The 25,775-nt window shown below is 40.8% G+C and overlaps 1 protein-coding gene and 1 pseudogene across 3 annotated transcripts in view; one reads left to right on the top strand and one right to left on the bottom strand.

Annotated features, from left to right (window-relative positions):
- Positions 1-25,775, top strand: part of PARD3B (par-3 family cell polarity regulator beta) — a 1,011,329-nt gene that overhangs the window by 62,952 nt on the left and 922,602 nt on the right. The gene's annotated exons all lie outside the window — the stretch shown is intronic.
- On the bottom strand, positions 1,907-18,708 carry LOC109264708 (anionic trypsin-like; annotated as a pseudogene).

The following is a 25,775-nucleotide window of genomic DNA, read 5'->3' as shown; positions in this document are numbered from 1 at the left end:
AATATTCTTTAGATTTTACTCCGGAATTCTTCATATCAGAAAAAAAAAAAAAGTTTTAATATCAGCACAAGAAGAAAATACAATCTATGTGGTGGTGAGTGCCCAGTGCAAATACTAAACTTCTTTAAAATGAAATTTTCCCTTGAAAAGCTGTTTAACATCCAGTCTTTCCAATAGAGATGTTGAAAGCAGAAATATACGTCTGCTCCTCAAACTCCTATGTTTTCACTCTTTCCTGAAACATGCTGAGAAACTGAAAACATTTACTTCATATATTTAAAAATGTTTGACTGAAGTGATATACACACGCAAGTCATTTTAGATTTCTTGGGAGGAGACATTGCCCTTCTTTCTGATGTTATCTTTTACTCAGATGGTACCTGGAGGTCATCTCTGCAGTTTGGGGCAATCAAACCAGACCTAGGAAGGCTTTTTTTTGTTTTTATACTTTCTTTGCTTGTAAAGCAATAACGTATTCATGGTTAACTGTGAACCAGAGGCTCTTAGTCCTGGCTGCATATTAGAATCACCTAAACACTGCTCCCAGTAATTGCTTTGGGCTGGGGCTCAGGATTTGGCCGATTTAAAGGCTTCCAAGATGCTTCATACGGCAGCCAGGGCAGAGGATGGCAGTGGAGTGAGCCAGGGAAGATGGGTAACGATGTAAGTTTTCATGTAGCACTCATTTTGTGGTGAACTGGCCTTTTTGGCTCCATTTTTGTTGTGTAGATGGTTTTGATTCTAATCTCCAACCTTAGTCTAAGAAGCACTTGGGGTAGTGGAACTTGCTAAGAATACCAGTCCTTGGGGCCAGTGCACAGGTTCTAACTCAGGGAAGTGAGGGGTTGAGCACACCAGCCAGTGATTTTAATAGAGATGGTTGAATTTCAGGGTTCCTTTAATCACTGCCATGTTCCAGTGACCTAGTCCAGTGTAAGAAATCATTCTAAAATACACAGTCTTAACATACCGACATCATTGTACCTTGTGGGCTTATGGGTCGGGTATTTGCTATAGTTTGGCTAGGGGAGTGCTTCTGTTCCATGCGGTGTCAGCTGGGGTCACTTGGTGATATTCACCTGGTGGCCGGTCTGCAGGGTCCAAGATGGCTGGATTCACGTGCCTGGCACCCAGGCATAGAGAGCTGGAAGGCTGGGGCCAGCTGTGCCCTCTGCATGTACTGTTGGGGCTTTCTGACAAAGCCTCTTAGGTGGGCATTTGTATTTACAAGGTGACTCAGGGTTCCTAGCATTTGCAAGAGAGCCAGGAAGGAGCTTCAGGGTTTCTTAGGACGTAGAGTTATTTCTGCCACAATCTATGGGGTCAGGCGAGTCTGTAAGAAAGCCTAAATTTAATGAGAGGGGAATTAGACTCTCTCAGCAAGAGGAATATCTAGGAACTTGAAGCCGGCTGTATCACCCCCACACATAAATAGGCAAAAGTCATGTTGTTCTGACCCTATACAACTTTCTGAGTTACTGATTCATAGTTACTAGTCCCTGTCTTCATACAGGGGCGTAATGTCTTTTACCTGGTTAGTTTCAGTGATTTCTAAAAGGTATCTCTACCTACATACCAGTGTTCTTTGATTCGTCGTATATGTAACACAACTAATCTTTCTGAAACACGATACTAATCGTGGGACTCCCTTTCCTTGAAGTGTAAATGGGTCTCCTCACCTCTTAGTCTAAGGTCGGTGGCAGGAAATGTAGTGTGGTGGTTAATATCACAGACCCTGTCCGAGTTCAAGTCCTGATTCTGATATTTACTCACTTTGTGACTTTGGGCAGTGTACTGTACCTGCATGTTACTGTTTTTTTTTGTTGTTGTTGTTTGTTTGTTTTGTTTTTTGTTTTGGTAACAGGCTCACTTTATTAGCATAGTGATGGTAGAGGGACTTGGGGTTTTAGCTGTTGGCAGCTATGGTCTCCTTAGTCCAGTCTACAAAAATCACACACCTTGGTGTAGACTCCCGGCTGCTTCTTCTGGGTGCAGCCATAGTCCCAGAAGACAATTTTCTGGAGCTCACCATTGCAGACCACAGGGCCACCAGAGTCACCCTGGCAGGAGTCCTTGCCTCTCTCGAGGAAGCCAGTGCAAACCATGTTCTTCATGATCTGCCCAGGGTAGGAGGCTTCCCCCTGGGCCTGACTCAGCAGCGGGGCGTCCAGGCAATGCAGCAGCTTGGGGTAGTTGGTTCCAGAGCCCAGGGTGTTGCCCTAGCCAGACAGAAGGCATTGGGTGCCAGTGGGTACACAGGTGGAGGTATGGAGGACACCCAGGGAGTGAGGGCTGCAGGAGAGAAGAGCTTGACGAGCATCATGTCATTGTCTAGGGTCCAGCTGCTATCATCGGGGTGGCTGAGTTGATGAACTTGCTCATCCCCCTCTAGGACATTGATGTTGTGTTCCCGAGAGCCTCACTTGGATGCGAGACTCGTAGCAGTGAGCCACGGATACCAGCCTCTTACAATTTCCCTTTTACAGATGAAACAAGTAGCTCAGCGGGTTATTGTGACAATGCAATGAGTAATATATGTAATGCCCTAAAATGTGTTGGGACAAAATGGCTTTTATTATTGTTGCTGTTAACATTTTTATGGTGAGGCATTCAAGGCTTGTCATGCTCTATTGCACCTTATATTTCCAACCTTATTTCCTATGACTATTCCTGCAATCCGGGCTGCCCCCTCACTCAGCTATCTCCTGTCCTGTCTTCCTTTCTTCCTTTCTTCCTGTCTTCCTGTGTTTTCCTTGCTGACTGCTGCTCATGCTATCATCTGTCAATGGAAAGCTGACTTCTCTCCCCCCTCTTCTTTAGAAAGGGGTTTCACTCCAAGGCTTTAGACGGTTTTCAATCAATGGAAACTAGAATTTTATACTTCATTCCATGACCCAAGCACGGTTATGTTTGGTCTCTCTGATTCTCATATACATTTAATGCAATACTGCTTTCTACCCTGTCTGACTTATGCATTTGAGTTTCCCACAAGTGTAGCACAGTACTGTGCCTTACATATTTGGGTTTAAAATTTGGTATGGCATCAGAAAAGTTCAGGCTATGCTGCCGTAACAAATCATCTGAAAATCTCTGGCTTAGAGTAATCAGCTTATTTCTCGGTCATGCTGTCAGCCCCTGGTGGGTCTGATAAAATGAGGAGATCTCATTTTATCATCTGGGGCCCCACATGGAGGCTCCATCTTACAATATGTTTCCATGATTATAGAAAATCAAGGAAAATGTAAATTGATGCACTGGCTCTTAAAGCTTCTGCACAGAGAGATGCATATTACTTATGCTCAAATTTCTTTGGCCAGTTACATGTCAAACCTGAATTCGAATGGGCGGTAAAGTATGATTCTTCCACGTTCTCAGAATAAGAGAACAACCTATGAACCAGCTCCAGTGGCCACAGTTGACTCCCTAGTTTTATTACCTATTTCTGTAAGATGCTGCTAGGTTAATAGAACCAAGTTGCTGTGAAAGCCTCACCTGTGTGCACCTCAGTATCATATACCATTCAATTCAGGTGAGTCCATGGGCAGTCCTTCGGATCCCCTTTGGATGCTGCTCTAAAGAAAACAAAAATCATTCAGTAGCTGTTATGTTGTGTTTATGGTTTTTCTTAGAAATATTAAAGCCTCAAACATTCTTTTTCAGATATTTCTTTAATTTTTTTTTAAAGTTTATTTCTTTTGAGAGGGAGAAAGCAAGAGCAGGAGCAGGGAAGAGGCAGAAGGAGGGAAAGAGAGAATCCTGAACAGGCTCAACACTGTCAGCACAGAGCCAGGTATGGGACTAGAACCCACCAACCATGAGATCATGACCTGAGCCAAAATCAAGAGTTGGATGCTTAACCCCCTGAGCCACACAAGCACCCCTATGTATTTCTCTTAAAACCCCCAAACCTTTCTTTCCCCTTGTAAGAGTGCTGACAACGCTGACTCCATCTTTGGTCTTCCATCTTGTTCCTGTTTGTCTAATGACCTCCCCTCAGGGCTTTGTGTTCAGGTTCCATGGAGGTTAAATGTATGCTCTGACTGGAATGTGGGAAGGCTAGTTCTGATCTCTAAAGTGGCACACAGAAGACTCTAGAAATTAGTAGAGATGGCTGGCACACAGAAGCTCCCACTTTACATAACTAGTAGAGATGGCTGCCTCTCTGAAGGCCCTCGCTTCACATTAACTAGTAGAGATCCTCTGGTCCACAGATGGTGTCAATTTAGATGGCTACCTGTTGACCTTACCACAGTGCCCCTCGCCCTATACGATCTGTGGGTTAAGGTCCAGACGTGGAGAGTAAGGATGGAGAATAGCTGTGTGCTGCCTGGGTCATTTGTCTGCCAGATTTCCACACACCCCCTCACTCCATTAGTAAGTTACCCTGAATGAAGCTCCGTATGGAGTGGTTTGCTTCCTTTTGGGTCCAAAGTGCCTTCTAACCCTGGAGGATACTTGACTCACCCTCCTTTACCTTCTGACACCCCTCCCCTTTGATTATTGCTTTGAAGTAAAAACTAGTTAGCAAGACACAGGTGCTAACTTTAGTGTGCTAGAACTACTGCTAGGTGACTGTAAAATCGGCTCCTGGGCACAGTCACTTATTTTGGGGGTTTACTAAATTGAGCTTGTTGAGGAAGGTGATAATGATCTTAGCAAGTTGGAAAGATAGTCCATAAACAAGATGTTCAGTAGCTCAAATTTAAGACAGTAACCAAAAGGAGACTATAGAAGATGCTGACAACCACATATATGAAAGATTACATTTATTAAGTGCAACACTTGGCAAGTTTTTTGTTTCTATAATGTAATCCTCAAGAAGGCCCTCCATAGAACTTTGCTTTGATTAGTTCTAAGAATTACAGACTCCAGGGAAGCCCTTAGAGGTTAGGGGATTACTGTAGAGGTAAGGATGGCAAGTAGAGGAACCAGGTCATGACTGACTGGTTGAATGGACCAGCACAGTAGGGCTTCCATTAACATTTTAAGTTGGCAACATTCTTCTTAAAAAAAAAATTTTTTTTTTGTTTTAAATAAGAAGAGCATTTTGTTTTGTTTTGTTTTAAATAATAAGATGAAAGGGGCAGAGAGAGAGAGAAAATCATGAGCAGTCTCCAGGCTCACTGTAGATGGACATGGGCTCCATCCCATGAGCCTGGGATCATGACCCGAGCTGAAATCAAGAGTTGGGTGCTCAACTGACTGAGCCACCCAGGCACCCCATTGGCAACATTCTTATAAGGACTTCATTTATAAGGACCAGAAATCGTTGCTTGTGTGTCTACTTGTCCTTTTGTGAATGATGTGGAAAAAGTAGGCTATGAAAGGGCAGAAAATTATGAAATGAATACAGTGGCAACAAAGGATTTGAGAACAAAGCAGATGAAGGGTGTGGGAGGGCTACACCTGTGAAGGTACTCAGCTGTTTTAAATCCCCAGAGAAGGGTGTAGTCTCTGGTTCCTGTAAGGGACCTTCCTGGGAGGGAATTAACTCTTAATTGCTTAGTGTTATATTCCTTAGGAGTTGTTGGGTAGCCAAATCCGATGACAGAAGAATGTATTAATGTAAACTATGACCTATTTCTTTTTTAAAAAGTTTTGAGAGTGACAGCAAGCAGGGGCAGAGAGAGATAACAAAAACTAAAGGAATTCATGACCACTAAACTAGCTCTGTGGGAGATCCTCATGGGGACTCTGTGGATAGAAGGCAACAAAGACTCCGAAGGACCAGAGACATCACTCCAAACATGAAACCTACGGATAGCACAGTAACACTAAATCTATATCTTTCAGTAATCACTCTGAATGTAAATGGACTAAATGCCCCAATCGAAAGACATAGGGTATCAGAATGGATAAAAAACCAAGATCCATATATATGCTGTTTTCAGGAGACTCATTTTAGACCTGAGGACATATGCAGATTGAAGGTGAGGGGATGGAGAACCATCTATCATGCTACTGGAAGTCAAAAGAAATCTGGAGTAGCCATACTTAAAAACTAGACTTTAAAGACTGTAACAAGTGATGAAGAAGAGCATTATATCATAATTAAGGGGTCTATCCATCAAGAAGAGCTAACAGTTGTAATTGTGCCCCCAACTTGAAAGAATCCAAATATATAAATCAATCATAAGCATAAGCAAACTTATAGATACTAATATTGTAATTGTAGGTGACTTGAACACTCCACTTATAGCAATGGACAGATCATCTAAGCAGAAAGTCAATAAAGAAACAATGGCCTTGAATGATACATCAATGGACTTGATGGATTTATTCAAAACTTTTCTTCCCACAGCAGCAGAATACACATTCTTCTCGAGTGCACATGAAACAGTCTCCAAAATAGATCACATATTGGGTCACAAAACAGCTCTCAACAAATATAAAAGGATTGAGATCATACCATGAATATTTTCAGATCACAGTGCTATAAAACGTAAAATCAACCACAAGAAAGAACTTAGAAAGCCTCCAAATGCATGGAGGTTAAAGAACACCCTAATAAAGAATGAATGGGTCAACTAAGAAATTAAAGAAGAAATTAAAAAATACATGGAAGCAAATGAAAATGAAAACATGACCGTCTAAACCCTTTGGGATGCAGCAAAGGCAGTCCTAAGAGGAAAATACATTGCAATCCAGGCCTGTCTCAAGAAGCAAGAAAATTCTAAAAACAGAATCTAAGCTTACACCTCAAGTAATAGAAACAAAGCAGCAAAGAAACCCCAAAGTCAGCAGAAGAGAAATAAGATTAGACCATAAACAAGCAATACAGAATCCAAAAAACTAGTAGAACAGATCAATGAATATAAGAGCTGTTTTTTTTGAAAGAATAAACAAAATCAATAAACCTCTAGCCATACTTCTCAAAAATAAAAGAGAGAGTACCCAAATAGATAAAATCACAAATGAAAGAGGAGAGATCACAACCACCACCACAGAAATACAATTATTAGAGGGGCGCCTGGGTGGCTCAGTCGGTTGAGCGTCCGACTTCAGCTCGGGTCACGATCTCACGGTCCGTGAGTTCGAGCCCCGCGTCGGGGTCTGGGCTGATGGCCCAGAGCCTGGAGCCTGCTTCCGATTCTGTGTCTCCCTCTCTCTCTGCTCCTCCCCCGTTCATGCTCTGTCTCTTTCTGTCTCAAAAATAAATAAACGTTAAAAAAAAATTAAAAAAAAAAAAAAGAAATACAATTATTAGAGAATACTATGAAAAATTATATGCCAACAAACTAGACAACCTGGAAGAAATGGACAAATTCCTGGACACCCGCACACACTACCAAAACTCAAAAGGAAAGAAATAGAAAATTTGAACAGACCCATAACCAGGGAAGATACTGAATTGGTTACCAAGAATCTCCCAATAAATAAGAGTCCTGGGCCAGATGGCTTCCCGGGGGAATTCTACCAGACATTTAAAGCAGAGTTAATACCTATTCTTCTCAAGCTGTTCCAAAGAATAGAAACATCTCCAAAGGCAAGGAAAATAAAAGCAAACTATTGGGAACTCATCAAGATAAAAAGCTTCTGCACTGCAAAGTGTCAATCAACAAAACTAAATGGCAGCCAATGGAATGGCAGAAGATATTTGCAAATGACATGTCAGATAAAGGTTAGCATCCAAAATCTATTAAGAACTTACCAAACTCAACGCCTGAAAAACAAATAATCCCATGAAGATATGGGCAGAAGATATGAATAGATACCTTTCCAAGAAGACTTCCAGGTGGCTTACAGATATGTGAAAAGATGCTCAACATTGCTCATCATCAGGGGAAATACAAATCAAAACCACATTGAGATACACCTTATACCTGTCAGAGTGGCTACAATTAACAACTGAGGAAACAACAGATGTTGGCGAGGATGTGGAGAAATGGGAACCCTCTTGCACTGTTGGTGGGAATGCAAACTGGTGCAGCCAATCTGGAAAACAGTGTGGAGGTACCTCAAAACACTAAAAATACAATTACCCTATGACTCAGCAATAGCACTGCTAGGAACTTATCCAGAGGATACAGGACTGCTGACTCATAGGGGCATTTGTACCCCAATGTTTATAACAGCGCTTTCAACAGTAGCCAAATTATGGAAAGACCCCAAATATCCATTAACCGATGAATGGTAAAGAAGATGTGGTTTATATATACAATGTAATACTACTTGGCAATGAAAAAGAATGAAATGTTGCCATTTGCAACAATGTGGATAGAACTGGAGGGTGTTATGCTAAGTGAAATAACTCAGAGAAAGACATATCCTATGTTCTCACTCATGTGGAATTTGAGAAACTTAATAGAAGACCATGGGGAAGGGAAGGAAAACGATAGTTATAAACTGAGAGGGAGGCCAACCATAAGAGACTCTTAAATACAGAGAACAAAGTGAGGGTTGATGTGGGGGTAAGGGAGAGGGGAAAATGTGTGATGGGTGTTGAGGAGGGCACTTGTTGGGATGAGCACTGGGTGTTTTATATAAGTGATGAATCATCCCGAAGCCAAGAGCACACTGTATACACTGTATGTTAGCTAACTTGACAATAAATTATATTTAAAAAAGTTTTATTTATATTTTGAGAGAGAGCAAGAGCAAGAAGGGGAGGGGCTGAGAGAGAGGGGGAGAGAGAGAATCCCAAGCAGGCTCTGTGTAGGGCTCAAACTCACGAACTGCGAGATTGTGCTCTGAGCCAAAATCAAGAGTTGGAGGTTTTACCAACCAAGCCACCCAGGAGCCCCTAAACTGTGATCTGTTAATGTAGATCTTCATCATGTGAAAGCCATGGTATTTTTTTTTTAAGACTTGACGATTGGGACATGTAGTAAAACCCTCTATCCAGAAAGACGCACCTGTGGGTGCCATATCGTGCTTCATTTCCGGGGTGTGTAATGGGACTCTCAGTTTAGAATCCTGGCAGAACCAGCAAGGGGAGGTTTTTAAACTAGTTTGTATACCCAGCAGTCATCTACTTCAGAAATATCTGGTGGTAAAAAGTGGATGTGTTGGTGGTTTTAGACAGGCAATAAGGGGGAATTTGTTTGTTTTTAATTTTAGGCATTTTAAACAGCACATGCTTGTGTATTTTAAAAATATTTGCTTTAATGCAACGCTAAATATTGTAGGGGGCAAGGAAAGTTTGCAGAACAGCACATTTGCTTGGGGAGAAGGTTTCCATGGCTCTCCTCTAGCTGTTATATGTTTACATCCCCCAGAACTTTCACTCTGGCTTTTTTCCCAGGAAAGAAAGCTCTGCCCTTTCCCATTCTTCTACCCTTAGTGTGTGTGGGTGGCTTTGCATCTCCTGGGGGAGGGCACTGGGAGTAAAGCTGAGCAGAATGCTCCTTGGCTCCCAGAATCTCAAGCCAAATGGATTTGTTCTGAGCTGGCTGGGTCTCACTTTCTCATAGTTCTGCCTGGAAGGAGATAAGTTTTGGGTATGATGTGTCCTGAAAGCATAAACTCTTTATTAGCACAGATAAATCAGTTGGCTCAGTAGATTTGGGGAGCACTGGTAACATTCATAAATCATTGTGTAGGGCTGTTGGTTACCTGGGAAATACTCAGATTACGATTCCCTGACTTGGACATCATCATGCTTTCCCTGCCTCCCCTCACGTACGTAACACGGACATGTTTGTGTGATGGTGACGATTTTGAAGGTGAAAGGATTTCAATCTTTAATTTACATTTCTCAGAATAATAGAATGGCTACAATGTGTTGTGTTGTGGATTAGGGAGAAGTCTGAAACTGATTTAAAATCAAAATGAGACTTTGTACCTCAATCTGACATTGCCTCTCTATATTATAAAAACTTCCAGGGGCACCTGGGTGGCTCAGTCGGTTAAGCGTCTGACTTCGGCTCAGGTCATGATCTCTCAGTTTGTGGGTTCGAACCCCGCATCAGGCTCTGTGCTGACAGCTCAGAGCCTGGAGCCTGTTTCATATTCTGTGTCTCCCTGTCTCTCTCTGACCCACCCCTGTTCATGCTCTGTCTCTCTCTGTCTCAAAAATCAATAAACGTTAAAAAAAAAATTAAAAAAAACCCTTCCAATTATGAAATAATGGTGCAGGTAATACCTTGCTACGTTGGTCTGGAGTTACACTTATTTTAATATAAACTGGTTAAGGGCAGCTCAGTCGGTTAAGCGTCAGACTGGCTCAGGTTATGATTTCGTGGTTTGTGGGTTCAAGCCCTGCGTCGGCTCTGTGCTGACAGCTCAGAGCCTGGAGCCTGCTTCAGATTCTGTGTTTCCTTCTCTCACTACCTCTCCTCCACTCGTGTGCATGCTCGCTCGCTCTCTCTCTCTCTCTCTCTCTCAAAAATAAATATTAAAAAAATAAACTGGTTAAAATTTACAACTTGTATTTCTGTGTCTAAAGTTAAATTTGAATGACATTTTTAAGATGTTTTCTTCCGTAGCAGGCTTTTGGATTTGTTTAGAACATTTTGATTTTGAAAATTAAGTCTGAGAGTGTCAAGGTAAAGCATCTAATACCAATTTTTTTTTTTAGTAATCCTACAACATTTTTCTGAGTATTTTGACATTGGAAAATTCTTCTGGAAAGAATTAGAGTGGTCAGTGAAAGATGGTAAAATCCGGGTGTTAATATTTGCCACATTAAATCATTTAAGTAATTTATCAGCAGAGTTCTGGCTTCCTGTTTCCTTGTCCTTTATAGAGTCACTTTGAATATTATTCTGCTTCACAACAGGCTCTTTCTCTGGGTAGGAAAAACCTTGTCTTCTCTACCTCTGAGTGTTCTGAGAACAAGATATGGCTAGTTGGTCCAGTCTGTGTTACTGCAGCCCAATGATTTTAAGTATTTATTTGCTTAGCAGAATTGCTATCATATAAAATTTAATTGATGCATGCTTGAAGAATTGCTGTCAGATTTTTGAAGACCTCAAGGACATTTTACAATTTACATCAAAAATGGCTGTTTTAGCACTGCATTTTCCAACCACTTCCCTGATGCCAACCCTCCAACAGCAGAGGGTAGCACCTTGCAGGCAGAGTAATTCTGCAACCAGAGCAGGGAGGCCTTCATCAAGGGCTTCCTTGCCCATACTTTGATGTTTCGTAAACACAAAACAAAATTTTTATTCCGGCTTCTGACAGAATTAGGGGAGCGGTTCGCTCAGCAGCCCAAATGCATCAGAGATGAAAGGAAATAGGCTGGGAAACTACTCCTGGAGCCAGATGAGAAGTAGCTGAATGTGCTGTAGATGAAAAAATCCTTGTAGCCCTCTTAGGGTACCCATTTAGAAGCATCCTATTAAAATTTGCTACATAGTTAAAGCTGACATTTTGAACCCTGTCTGAGAAAGTGGGAAACCCTTGTCATGAATAATGCTATGTAGAGCAGTAGATTAGGACTCCTACCTTTTATCTTGCTTTCAATTCTAATGTGGCATTCCATTCTCTGTCACTTTAGTTAAAATGTTACTTGGGAAGGCAGAGGTCATTTGAAGATTGTGTTGTGGCATGTAAATAAAACTAATAGTCTTGGTTTTAAAGTTATACCGCCTCTCTCTGCTTCATTCAACCCCATTCTAAGGCAGAGAGACCTTAAAGATTTGTCTCTGATTCGGGTTTATAATATGTATCCTCTAAATCAAAAGTAAAATGAGGAAAACATTGAAGCAGTCTCATTTTTAATGTTCTTAGTAGAGTTACAGACCGTATAAATTGGAAAATGTCTGCAATTATTTTAAAATACGCTGATCTGCTTATTTTAATTTCTTCTGCATGTATCACATGTAAAAAACTTTGCAGTATTTAGGAAAAAGTAAATATATAAATGCGAGCTTGCAGGACATAGCAAAAATGATTGAGTTTGTTTCGTTCAAGCCCGTCACCTCTTAAACTAGGCAGGCCAGACCTCAGTCATTGAAGGGGCTGAACGAGCAACTGGAGAAATAAACATCTGCTGTTGCATTGTAGGCAATGCGATCCTGCAAACATATGTGCTATTTCTAATTCTTGAAAGATGGCATCTTCGTGTCCTTTTTCTCATTTATAGGGGTGCATATGGAGAAATGTACACTATTTGGTAGTGGAATGTGTAATGCTGAGTGTTGGGGAGACACTGAGTCGCCCCTGCTCAGCTGTGGTTGGTTGTTGCCTAGAGGGAACACTGGCGGTCTCTGGTCAGATTTTTGTTTTACAAGAGAAGATAATCTTTTCCTATTCAGTAGGTTGCTTTTTCATTTTGCCGATGATTTCCTTCAATGTGCAAAAGCTTTTTATTTTGATAGATTTTTAATAGTTTATTTTGTCTTTTGTTTCCCTTACTCGAGGAGATATATCTAGAAAAGTGCTGCTAAGGCTGATTGTCAAATTACTGCCTGTGTTTTCTTCTAGGAGTTTTATGGTTTCAAGTCTCACATTTAGGTCTTTAATCCAATTTGAATTTGTTTTTGTCTGTGGTGTGAGAAAGTGATCCAGTTTTTTTGGCACCATTTGTTGAAGAGACTGTCTTTTCCCCATTGTTTATTCTTGGATCCTTCATCATAGATTGTATAAGAATGGGCTTATTTCTGGGCTCTGTTCCAATGATCTATGTATATATATTTATGTGCCAGTACCATACTGTTTTGATTACTTCAGCTTTGTAGTATATCTTGAAATCTGGGAGAATGTTACCTCCAGCTTTATTCTTCTTAAGATTGCTTTGACTGTTCAGAGTCTTTTGTGGTTCCATTCAAAGTTGTAAGTTTTTACTTGAATTCTAGTTAGTTAGAGGCACCTGGCTGGTTCAGGTGGAACAGCATGTGACTCTTGATCCTGGGGTTTGAGAGTTCTACCATGTTGGGGTAGAGATTACTTAAATAAATAAGTTAAGAAAAAAAAGAGATTCCAGTTAGTTAATATACACTATAACATTAGTTTCAAGTGCACAATATACATATTTTAATATTCAGTTTTTACATTAGTATGACTGTAAAATGTGGTTCAAAGCTGAGCCACATAGTGTACTATAATTACAATTTTTTGCTTGCACAAATATTATATTTTCCTGTTTTTTTAAATGTTTTTTTATTTTTGAGAGAGAGAGAGACAGAGCATGAGTCAGGGAGGGGCAGAGAGAGACAGAGACACAGAATCCAAAGCAGGCTCTAGGCTCCGAGCTGTCAGCACGGAGCCTGATGTGGGGCTCAAACTCACAAACCATGAAATCATGACCCGAGTTGAAGTCAGACACTTAACCGACTGAGCCACCCAGATGCCCCTGTATTTTCCTGGTTTTAATAATGGTTTCATTTCGTTTAGTGATATTCATCTCAATATATTTCAGACACATCTGGGAAATTTCTGGGAAAGGATTCTTGAGAAGTTTTTTTTTTTTTGATGGTTATGTCTGAAAATGTCTTTGTTCTTCATTCACACTTGATTATTAAAGTCAGATTCTAAATTTTTTTTTTTTTCTTTCAACGTTTTTTATTTATTTTTGGGACAGAGAGACAGAGCATGAACGGGGGAGGGGCAGAGAGAGAGGGAGACACAGAATCGGAAGCAGGCTCCAGGCTCCGAGCCATCAGCCCAGAGCCTGACGCGGGGCTCGAACTCACGGACCGCGAGATCGTGACCTGGCTGAAGTCGGACACTTAACCGACTGCGCCACCCAGGCGCCCCTTAAAGTCAGATTCTAGGTTGAAGTCATACTCCTTCCTATTTTATTTTGTTTTCAGCGTTATTGTTGAGAAAGCCTCTACTTATCTGCACTGCACCTATAAAACCTTCCCATTTTTTCCCCTCCAATCATGTGAAATTTCATGATGTGTGTGGTTTTTAAAATCATTTATTATGCTGGTACTTGGGGCATTTGCTAGAGCTTTTATGTCTGCAGACATATCCTTCAGTTTTGGGAAACATTATTACTGCAACCTCATTCCCCTCCTCCCCCCAGCCCACCCCCAACACACACACACACACACGCGCACACACACACACACACACACACACACAGACACCGTTTTTCAGGTGTTTCTGACTCGACTCTTCTGCATGTTGGCCTTTCTGGAGTGCTCCTCTAAGTTTATTACCAGTGTTTTGTTTTTGTTTTTTCTCTTTGTTTTTCTCTCTTTCTACTCTCCGTGATGCTTTCTGAGATGTGTTTTTCTGTTGAATGTATTTCTGCCATCAAATTTTCCAAGTTTATGAATGTTAATTTCTAAGCATAGCTGTTTTTGCATGGACGCAGTATTCTCTCTCTGAGGATATTAAAATCTTTTTGAAGGTTTTTTTCTATTTACACTGTTTGTCTTTTCACAGGGATGTTTATTTTTCATTTTTATTTGTGTTGGTCTTTGACCTTCATGTTAGAGGATTTCCACACACTTCTGGTGAGCCTTACCACGTTTTTATATTTGAGTGAACCTGTGTTCTGGTCTTATTGACTAGTGGTGGTTTATCTCTGTGGGGTCATTCTGTGTCCTGTTGGGCCTCCTAAATGTCAGAGTCTATAGATTGGCGTGTTGTTGTTGTTGTTGTTTCCCCTTCAACTAGTTCATTTTCCCATAGAGCAGCAGTTTTTAAAACTTTGATCTCTTTTACCTAAAACAAAAAACCATTAAGGACCTATAGAACAGTTCTGTTTAATATAAATACAATGCAAGTCAGAAATACAAGCTATATGTGACTTTAAATTTCCTAGTAGTCACATTGAGTAAAAGCTTGAAATTAATATATTTTACCTAACGCCGTGAATTCAAAATATTGTTTCAACATGTAATCAAATATAAGAAGTGGAGAAATTTTATGTTCTTTTTAATGCAAAGTCTTTGAAATCTAGTGTATATTTCCCACTTACTTCATATCTCAATTCAGATTGGTCCTATTTCAAGAGTTCAGTAGCCACATTATACTAGTTACTATCGTATTGGACAGTGCAGCTATAGAACTTTTGTTGATGTGGGTTATATCTCCCAGTATTTACATAGTTGAAACTAAAATTGAAGTACCATAAAAATAATTACTTCATTTAAAAATAACAGTAGTGAACCCATCACAGGCTAACATAAATAAGTTACTTTACATAAAAGTAAAGTTTTCAAGGCAGAATTTGGTGAGTGACATTGTCTTACATTTTTGAAGATTTCCATAACGTGTAGCTTAATGGAAAACACCTGGATCCTCCTAGCTATCTTTGTTGTCAGTATGTTGCAATTTGCTGTTTTACTTATTTTTATGTTTTTAAAATTTTTTTTAAAGTTTATTTAGTGAGAGACAGAGACAGCAAAAGTTGGGGAGGGGCAGAGAGGGAGACACAGAATCCTAAACAGGCTCTGTGCTGCCAGCACAGAGGCCGATGTGGGTCTCGAATCCATAGAACTGCAAGATCCTGACCTGAGCTGAAACCACAATTTCGACACTTAACCGACTGAGCCACCCAGGCACCTCTGCAATTTGCTGTGTTAAATAAAGGAAGAAAATCTATCCCACTCAGAAAAGTAGTTGGAAAATGGTGGAATATTTTAATAGTCTTTCCAGATAATTGTTGATATTTTTGATACTATACCAAAATGCAACAAGTGATCTAGGTCTTAATTGTTGCAGTGTGGAATCTGAAATCCTATCAATGAAGTTTTCAAATCCATTGGTTTGTCTTGTCCTTTGAATGGATTGTTTACCCAGGCATGGGTTTGTAGCATTTTTGACATGCGTTGGTCATTTCGAAAATAGTGGTTGACTGAGTGATGCTACTCTTCCAAATGTTGACACGTTTCATTATACAGTATCAAAATATCATGTTTGCTTATATCACTATCAGTCTCATCAGAAAAGTCTTTAAGGATGAGGAACTGTCAAGCTCATGGTGGTAGATATAGCTTATCCCAAACCCTAATTTTTGTTTAAAAGGTTGAATTTTGGGGCGCCTGGGTGGCTCAGTCGGTTAAGCGTCCGACTTCAGCTCAGGTCACGATCTCATGGTCCGTGAGTTCGAGCCCCGCGTCGGGCTCTGGGCTGATGGCTCAGAGCCTGGAGCCTGCTTCTGATTCTGTGTCTCCCCCTCTCTCTCTGCCCCTCCCCTGTTCATGCTCTGTCTCTCTCTGTCTCAAAAATAAATAAACGTTAAAAAAAAAATTAAAAAAAAAAATAAAAGGTTGAATTTTATTAGTGGCAATAAGTACTTTCAATTGTTATTTTTGAAGTGATGGGCTCACCGTATTGTTTATTTAGAAAATTTCTACCAAATACCCAAATTGGAATTGCCATGGTTTCTCCATCAGTTATTTTTTGAGGTAAAAATGGTGTTCCGTGAAAAAAGCCAGTGGTTCAGCATGCAAGTGAAACAATAGTGTGTGCCTTTTCCTGGAGCTCACACTTATCCTTTATATGTACTTCTAATTTTGTTGCATCGGATATTGAAAAGAGAGGTGATCAGAGGTTGATGTAATAAAATAATTTTTATCCCTTCAAGATCTTTAAGTGAACTCAACTTTTAAAAAAAATCTGTGTTTGAAACGCTGAAGAATACAGTGGCTACAATTGTGCGCCATTGTTTTGATCCTTGCTAGGAAACGAGCAGATTTTCCTACCATTGCTTTTGTACCGGCAATGCAAATTTTAAAATGAAAAAGACAAACGTCAAAGTGTTACGAAAATAGGCACAGTTCTGTAATCCTTCCAGCCTCTCGCCATTTGTGGACCACACTTTGAAAACCATAGTGTTAGAGGAGTTCTCTGATCTTCGGCTTCGGGCATAAGCCTGGGTAACCGATGTCCAGGTTGGTCAGGGTGAGGGCCAGGAGAAGCCTTACTCATTTTGAATGCAGATTTTCACTTGCTCAGCTGTGCTCCATGGTTGCAAAGTTTGTAACCCACGTTCACAGTCTCCTTTGCTTTATTTCCCCATAGAGCAAACCTCTAATTTTCCATTTAGGATGCGGGAGAGGATTGCCTGTACAGTGTCAGCCATTTCTTCCTTTTCAACCCTTGCCTCAACCTGCAGGGCACTGGGTGCCTCCAGGTGCTAAATCTTTGTCTGTCTGTTGGCGTCTTGCTGTACTGGCTCAGGTGCCTGCTGTCTCTGCTTTAAGCCAGGTATTATCCATCTACCTGCGTTCAACCTTCCATTTTGCATTGCCATATCTCAGCTGTGGTGATTTGCGCTTCTCTTTGCATGATTTGATATGTTTTAAATTCCTTAATTTTATTTTTTTAAAGATTTATTTTAGTTTTTGAGAGAGAGCGGGCAAGCAGGGAAGGGGCAGGAGAAAGGGGGACAGATGACACAAAGCGGGCTCTGCGCTGAGAGCCGTGAACCTGATGCAGGGCTCGAACTAACAAACTGAGATCATGACCTGAGCTGAAGTCCAGCGCTCGGTGGACTGAGCCACCCAGGTGCCCTGGAATTCCTTTATTTTTATGACAATGTAGGCATAGGGAAGTTGCCAGGAGGAATGCTTGTGTTCAACTCACCAGGATTACCTAGAAATCATCTCCTTTTGGATTTTGTCTTAGTGTGTTCAGGCTGGTAAAACAATAGTACCATAAACTGGGTGGGTTGTAAGCAATTTTCAGTGTGGTAGGCTGGAAAGTTCAATTATCAGGGCTCTGGCAGATTCAGTGTCTGGTGAGGGCCCTCTTCCTCACTGATGGTTGTCGTCACTGTCCTCACATGATGGAAGGGGTGAGAAACCCGTAGGGCCTCTCTTATAAGACCACTAATCCTATTCATGAAGCTCTACCCTCGTGACCCAAACTGCTTCCAAAGGCCCCACCTCCTAATATCATCACATTGGGCATTAGGTTTCAAAATGAACTTTTTGTGGGAACACAGGCATGCAGTCATATGCCAGAGTTCAATCGAAGATTTTGATGACTCATCTTTGATTTTATGCAATTCCAAATCCCTACTCTTCTATGTGTGTATATCCCTGATGCGATCTTATAGCACCCTGCTTTATTATTGTTGACGTTTCTTTTTATTTCTTTCATTTTTAAAAACACTTTATAGTGTCTTCATTATGTTTATTATGTTTCAAATGTAAAAATCTTCCAGTTGTGCAACAGGGGGTCAAGTTTCTGATCTGTCCTGCTATCCTGTTCTTTGAGCTCACTGTTTCCCATCCCTTTTCAATACTTTGTAGCTGTCATTTGAATAAATAGGTCTTGAGAGGGGGATAATTGCCCAGCAGTTTTACTTTTGTTTCCCAGTGTCCCTTTAAGTTTATTCCATGGGGATAGTTCTTCCTGTGTCCTTGGATGGAATGTAGAGCAAATCCCAATACCCTTCTAGTCCACTTGAAGTAATAAAGTGTCCTCCTGTCAGTGGTTAAGAACAATGTAGTTGATAGTCAAAACTTAAAACTTAGAGTTAATGGTTATGCCCTTAGCCCAGCTCAAGTCTGCTCTGAGGATGTCAGTAGCAAGAGGAAGTGGGATACAGCTAGCCTTTCTTGTCTTCCCTCACTTCTATTACTCCTTCCACAGTTTACCCTCAGGTTGTCACACTGTCCTTGGTGGAGTGTGGAGAGGGACGCCTGGCAGGTGTAATGCCGCTGTAACACATTAACACAAAGTTATTGGGGTAGTGCTGGACGTCATAAGACAAACGTTGGCTCCGTGGGCTACAGTCAAGGTGTAGCCAGGGCTGCTTTCCTTTCTGGACGTTCTTGGGGAGAATCTGTTTCCTTGTCTTTTCCAGCCTTTAGAGACTGCCTGCGTTCCTTGGCCCTTGGCTCCGTCCTCCATCTTCCATTTTCTGAGTCGTTCTCCTGTCACGCCACCATCTCTGACTCCCTCCTCCAGTTCCCTCTTCTACTTTGGGAACTTCTGTGATTAAATGAGGTCCAGATGGATAATTTTGGATAGTCTCACATCTTAAAATCAGCTGAGTAGGAATCTTTATTTTTTTTCCTGTAGCCTTAGTCTTTGAATGAATTAGCATTTGAGGGATTAGAAAATCCTTTTATGAGGGGGCAGTCATTAGTGTACTACCATAGGTAACAAAACTCATGACTAGTATTATTCAATGCTCGTGCATAAAATGTGCTCTCTTCGATGGGCAGATGATTAATCTGACTCTTCTAGGTTTCTTGAGTTCTTGGCAGACCATCTACCCTCTCATTGCTGACGATCTCACCTGCAGTTCTCCTTTTGTTGGTTAAACTTAGCTTCTTCAGCTGCTAAGAACCCGGCAGTTAAGGCCCTGGCCTTCCGTGGGTTCCTTAGTGTATTCACACTGCTGTGCAAAGATCCCCAGTCACTAAATCCCTTTTTTTTTTTTTTTCTTGGTGTGGTTAAAGGAGTAAAGAACCATTAAACCGGGTTTTCCGTGAGCTGGTGTGGTAAACCCCCCCAGGCAGTGGTCCACACTTCACTTTGGATTGTGTCACCCCGAGCTCAGGGTCGTCCACTGGGACTGACTGGAACCCATCATTGCAGCATTAATTTGTTAAGAGTTGCTCGCCCATCAACGTGCAATGTGTGCTATGTCTTCCTTCCCTAAAAGTGTCATCTCTCAACTATTTTTTGTTTTTATGTCTTTGTTTCCAAACCTTTCACATATCTCTCCCTTTAACAAAGAATGGGTAATTCTTTCAGATTTGTCAAATGTTTACTTCCCCTTTCCAGGAATCCTCTTGAGAAAGCTGAGTGCTGTCTTACCATTCCTTCTGGAAGGCTTAAAAGGTTTGGGATTGGACTAAGGGTGGGGTAAAGTCATACTGATAAGTGGTGCCACCTGGAGCTCCTGTAAAAACCAGCTGGCTTCTTTCACTAATATTCTGCCCCCAGCCTGATTCTTTCAAGCCTTCTCCAGCCTGTAATTGCAGACAGATTGGAATTACAGAAGATAACAGTGAGCTCTTCTCTGCCTGGCAACTCTTTTTTCTTCAAGACACTGCTCAAATGCCACCTGTTTTCTGATGCCTTTGTAGGCAAAGACTGGTCAATCTCTCTTGGAATGCACCGAATAGGTCTTTTTGGGGTAGATGGACAAGACCCAGTCTGCATACAAATCGGAACCAAAAATATGGCAATTAGCATAACTCAATATTCTTTTGGGATATATCCAACATTTTAAACCACAAAATCCCCATTTCCCCAAAGCTATTTCTTCTAGTGTCCATGGGAGAGAGGAGAGTGTTTTTCTCTTCTCTTATCTCTTGTTACATAATTTCTTGTCTGAACTACTGTTCTTACTGGGCTGTATTCATATCTCTGGATTTTCACCTGGGATCACACTAGCTTGCTGAGGAAGCTGTGTGTCACATGGGATGTATAGTAGAGGAAAGATCATGGACTCTGGGACCCTAGCACCCTGCTCTGGAAACCCAGAACTGCCACTTACTACTGGAAGGACCTCTGACAAGTAATTTGTTCCAGTCTGTTTCCACATCTATAAAATGATACTTTATTGGGTTGTAGTGAGGATTAAGTGAATTAATACATTTGAAAAAATGCTGTTTAGAGTTCTTGCAACACTGATCACCCTTTCAGTGGATATGGCCTCAATTGGGATGATGGTGGTGAGGATACTACCTGGAAGCTTGGGTCCAGAACCTATCTCCTAGGGAAGTTCCTTTGATTTAAGGAGTCCTTTCTGATCAACTACTTTTATAATACTGATGCTTTGTAGTAGGATTATCAAACTGTTAATATCCTAATGTGACTTCTTAGGGCATTTCTTGCATTTAATACATCCAGAGATATTGGACTCTTCTGATATGGGAGAGGGCTGAAGAACTGAATGACACTGGAAAGGAAAGGGAAAGAGAGATTGAAGCCTTTTAGTTTCATCTAGGAGTATCTTGTTTTGTACGTAATTTGTATGTGTTTAATTCCTACACATACTGCTTAACACTGTTGGATTATAGTTTTCCATGTTCTTTATTCTTTTTTTCCCTCATCTTGTGTTCATTTGGTAGTTATGCAATAAAGAATCATTCACTCAGGATTATATTTTCGTTTTGTTTTAATTGCTTGTACATGAGCTTGCTTTTTCTTGCTCAGTACTTTCTTTCTGAGATGTTTCTTGCCCTAAATCCCCTGGATTTTGCATCTGCTTGTGCCCTCTTTGATTGTAGAGAAGGCTTCTCCCTCACCTCTTTCTCTTTTAGCAGAGGGCTGACTACTGGCTTTGTGGCTGTTCAGCAGGGCTGTGAGGCTGGGAACGGAGAAGGTCGACATTTGGACATCGCTCTGCATTCCAAATGTGTGCCGTCCAGTAGTCTGCCTGCATGACTGGGGCTGAGCTCATGTCTTCAAGTTCTCTGTGTAAGCGAAGGGATGGTCGCAACAGAATTAATTGGCAGGCGTTTCATCATCGGCTCTTGGTGGCTGATGACAGAGCTGTCCCTTTCTGATTAGCTCGTTTCTTTGGCTCAAGACATTTTGTACTTTTGCAAATCTCTAGCATGGCAGTTGTCACTAGTAAGTAACGGTTATGTTTATAGTGTTCTTCACCATAGGATGAGTGACATGAACAGTGAAAACTGAAGGGCATCTTAGGTGGGACTCTACACCTAATGGAAGGCTAATGTCTAAGCATTTTCAGTGTAGTCTAGGTGGACTCATTGGTAAGAATAAGTCAGAATTCTTGACTGTGGTCATGTTGCTTTATTTCCACTTGAAGTGCAAGCTACCATCAGAACATGACTGTGGGCATTCATTTCGTAAGCCCTATGAACCAATCTTATTACCATGTCTGGTATACCCCACAAATGCTATATGGTTTCCTCCCCAAATTGGTGTACCTTTTGAAGTCCCTAAAAGCCAGTCACACTTAATCTACTACTTTGTGGAAATGGTCCAATTTTGAGGTCTTAAGGATGGGCAAACCGACCTGTAGGTTACTAAGCCTGAGATTTCCACCTCCTAGGGGAAAGCACTGTTAAAGACCTAATGTTTTTAACTTTATATGTGTCTTTCTCTTCAGGCAAGGGTTTCGCCATCTTTAAATATTCTCTGTCTGTGGCTTGCACACTCTTGCTAAAACCTCACGAAATGGTAGAGCCAATGGTATTGTTTAAGCTGTCCTGCCCTGTGGAGGTAACCAAGAGATAGACTGCTTGTGGGTATTCAATTAAGTATGCTTCTAAAATTAATGTACAAAGATAGCATGCTTTGGTTTTTCCATTAGGTTAATGCAGGGGTTTTATTTGCGAATTAGCTTAGTGTACTATTCTACTTATCAACTTCTTATTCTTGAGATATATTAGGATTATTTAAGGGTGAATTTATATTTTAGGTCCACTTTTATTTTTACTTTTAGAGGAGATATTTCAGACACTGTCAGTGGAGAAATGAGGATTGATAAATTAATCTAAGCTTTGCTTCACTGAAGCCACTAACAAAAAGTCGTATCATGTTTTAGTAGTAATTTGTTCTCTTGGGTTATAAGAGGGTTTAAATATGTTGGAATGCCATTGGGACACGTCTAAAACTGAAAATCCTGGAGTGATCAAAGGTATTTGATTAGGTCACAGTGTTTCTGAAGTAAACGCCTTAAACCACTAGATTAATTAGGCATTTATTAAGCATCCACTGTTTTGCACTCTGGGGAGCTTAGGTGAGGGCACAGAGTGGGAGGTAATAAAGTCTTTATGGCTAAAGCCTCCAGAGGCTGTAATACCTCTATTTTTTACATTTCAGTCATTTATTATACTTAAAATTTTGTCGACTCATTCCTACTTCATTTTCAAGAGAATGTTCTTTTGAAAGATTCTATTTTTAACCATATTCCACTTACCTTCATTTGGCATATAACAGAACATTTTCCAAACTTTCAGATCTCCTTCTTGGTAAAGATGGCTTTTATGCTTTCTTAACTCCAAATCTAAATGGAATCTCCATATTTTTAATACTTACATGACCGATGCATATTTTATAAGTCCTCCCATGCCTTGTTCGTATTATCTCTACGCATTTCTGTCAGACTCCGTTGTCTTCATTCCTCCCCTGTGTTAGTAAAGACGGTAAGTATTTTTGGAAGCAGATACAATTGGTGATTCCTTACAAATAGACTACCATGAGTGAAAAAAGAATACCAGAAGGAAGCAGAAAGGTTGATTTCGTGTGAGCCCACTGCTAGATTTGATTTCAGCCCCTAGGCATACCTGCAAAAGTCTATCTGCATGCTTGATTGAACTTTATTTTACTTGTAAAGGCCACTAATATGTATTAGTTTACTGTGGAAGGATGCTTACTATCATGCAGAAGACTTCTAGAACCCTTTTAATTTCTCTAACCTTTGTACTCTTACATGTGTACTCCTTTTCCACCCCTCTCACCTGCTCACCCCTATTCAGACCCCCCCCCCATTCTGTTTTTTTTTTCTCTTATCCTTCAATCTCTCTGAATAAATAGCTTAAATACAGTTGGATACTTAACATTTTGGCTTAGCATCACAAGAGTAGACGTTATGTCGACTGAGTCAAGTCCTTTGAGAAGAAGAAAGAATCCTCTAATTCGTTAGTAATTCTGATGGTGTCAATTTTTTCTTAATACAAAAGATGAGAGGGGCAGGAGACAAAGAAGTTTAAAATCTTGTACAGAAAAGAAGAATGCCAGCAGAAGGTAACAGTTAAAAAATAACAGAAGAGTGTTATATCAGCAGTTTTATTTCCTGGTTACTCTAGGTGTCTGTGTAAGTTAGGAAAGGATTTCTACTGATCTGGTCACTCACCTGGCTGTCAGCATTCCATCTTAGCACAGCCTTTCCAAACACTGATGGAGGAAAATTAGTATGTTGATTCACATATTGGCTCATACAGGCCACAGCTCAGAAGTGATAGACATCCTTGCTGTGTATTGGCCTAAGCAAGTCATAGCACCATTAGAGAGGAAAGGGAAGTGCAGTGTTACCATGGGCTTGGAAGGACCAGAACTGGTATGTTTGTGAACAGTACCGATGTCAGCCATAAGGTGATAGCTGAAGTAATGCTGATAATGCAAGAAGATATGAAAAGCTCTTCAAGCCCGGTCTGAACTCATGAGACACTTGCATGGGTTAACACAAAAAAGCGTGCTGGGCCATGAGCTGTATATTTAGCCAGTTGTTGTATGTTAGCTTTGCAGGGACATTCAAGCTATGTACTTATGACAGGGGTTGTGGCTTGCTATGACAAGAAGTCTCTGTTCTGGTGTATCTGAAAATGCTGGGGCAATGGGGAAGGCAAGAGAGGAAGTTGAAGTGGTTCTGTGGGTTATTCTGAATGTCTTTTCTCTGTGTTGCTAAACTTTGATTTACATTTACAGCAAATGACATGTGTAGCTGTTTTAATTGTTTAGAAACATGAGCACCCGGGGTTTACTGTAGCTTAGAGAGGAGGACACTGGTGTTGGACTAGACCTCCCATAGTGCTCGCTTACTACCTCCTGTTTCACACCAGGAGATCTTGGTTGTTGCCGGTACATGCCCTTTCTCCCTTATCAGACTTACAACTACCTTGAAAGTAAGGATTAAATCTTGTTATTTTGGGGGTCTTTTAATGGGCCTAACATGGTGTCTAATGCACAATTGTTAACTCATGTAGTCAAAAGAAATAATCTCATTTTTCAAGATGTGTTAAAAAAATAGGCCATGTTAATAAGGACAATCCAGATTGTGCTGTGGTAACAACCTCCAGAGCTCAGTGTCTTAAGAGAGGTTTATTTCTCATGCACATGGTCTTCTGGGGGTCAAAGTGACACTCTAGGGTGGTTTTCTTTTGAGTGTTGGCCCAGCATTCCTTGGATCTCCAGGCTTCCACGATCTTTACAGTAAGGTATGAAAACCCTGCCAGGTTGGACTCCAGCAATTAAATGATTTGTTCCAGAAATGACCCCCTTGAATTGTCTAACTTTGTGGTTACTTGTGGTGGGGTTTAGTTATATATTATTTCCATCAGTTCCTGAAGTAGAGGGATAGAGTATTGCAGAGCGTGAATGGTGTCTGTTATACAGGTGTAAAAGAGTCAGTGGCTATCCCCTCCATTGTCCAGGACTTTTATTCAGCTAGGAGAAGGTGTACCTCCCATACCCACCCTTGTTTCCTTTTACAAACGTAGCTCTCTACCCCTTTTAGTCTTGTAGTGCATCCAACTCCCGTTTATTTCCAGGCTCTTCTCTCCAGCACCCAGCATTTGTGACACTTCCAAGAACATCTGGACAGAGCGCTTGTGTTTTCATATGACAAGTAGGTGGCTTGTATTTGAAACTTTACAATGCCAAGAGAAACAATACTATCAAGTATATGAATTGTCAAGAACTGTCAAGAACATTTCCATCACCCACGAAGTTCTCTCCTGTTTCTTCCTAATTCCCACCCCTCATAGGGACCACTGCTCTGATTCTCTCACCATGGCTTAGCTTCGCTTATTTTAGGATTTGATGTAAGTGGAGTCAGGTGCGTGTGCACGCATGCGCGCGCGCGCACACACACACACACACACACACACACTTTTTCTTTCTTTCTTTTTTTAATCTGGCCTTTTCCAGCCTACTTTTGGCCTTCGTTTTTGCTGTGCTATTAGTAGGCCCCTCCTTTTCATTGCTAAGTAGTATTCCATTGTATGATTATAGTGTATAAATGATTTATATATTCTCTTATCAAATATCTGGGCCGTTTCTAGTTTTGGCAATTATGACTTAAGCTTCTGTGAACATCTTGACGAGGCTTTTTTTGTGGACATAGATTAACATTTCTCTTTGAGAGATAACTACAAGTAGATTTGCAGAGTCATTGGACGGTTATATATGGAACTTAAAACAAAACAAAGCCACCAAGTACTTTACACACTTAGTAGCCATGAATGAAAGTTCTGGATGCTTCACAT

This window comes from Panthera pardus, unplaced genomic scaffold (genome assembly GCF_024362965.1).
Source record: "Panthera pardus isolate Hobbes unplaced genomic scaffold, ASM2436296v1 HiC_scaffold_10, whole genome shotgun sequence".
NCBI classification, from domain to species: Eukaryota; Metazoa; Chordata; class Mammalia; order Carnivora; family Felidae; genus Panthera; species Panthera pardus.
Note: the sequence above shows the minus strand (reverse complement) of the source record. Positions and strands in the feature narration are given on the sequence as shown.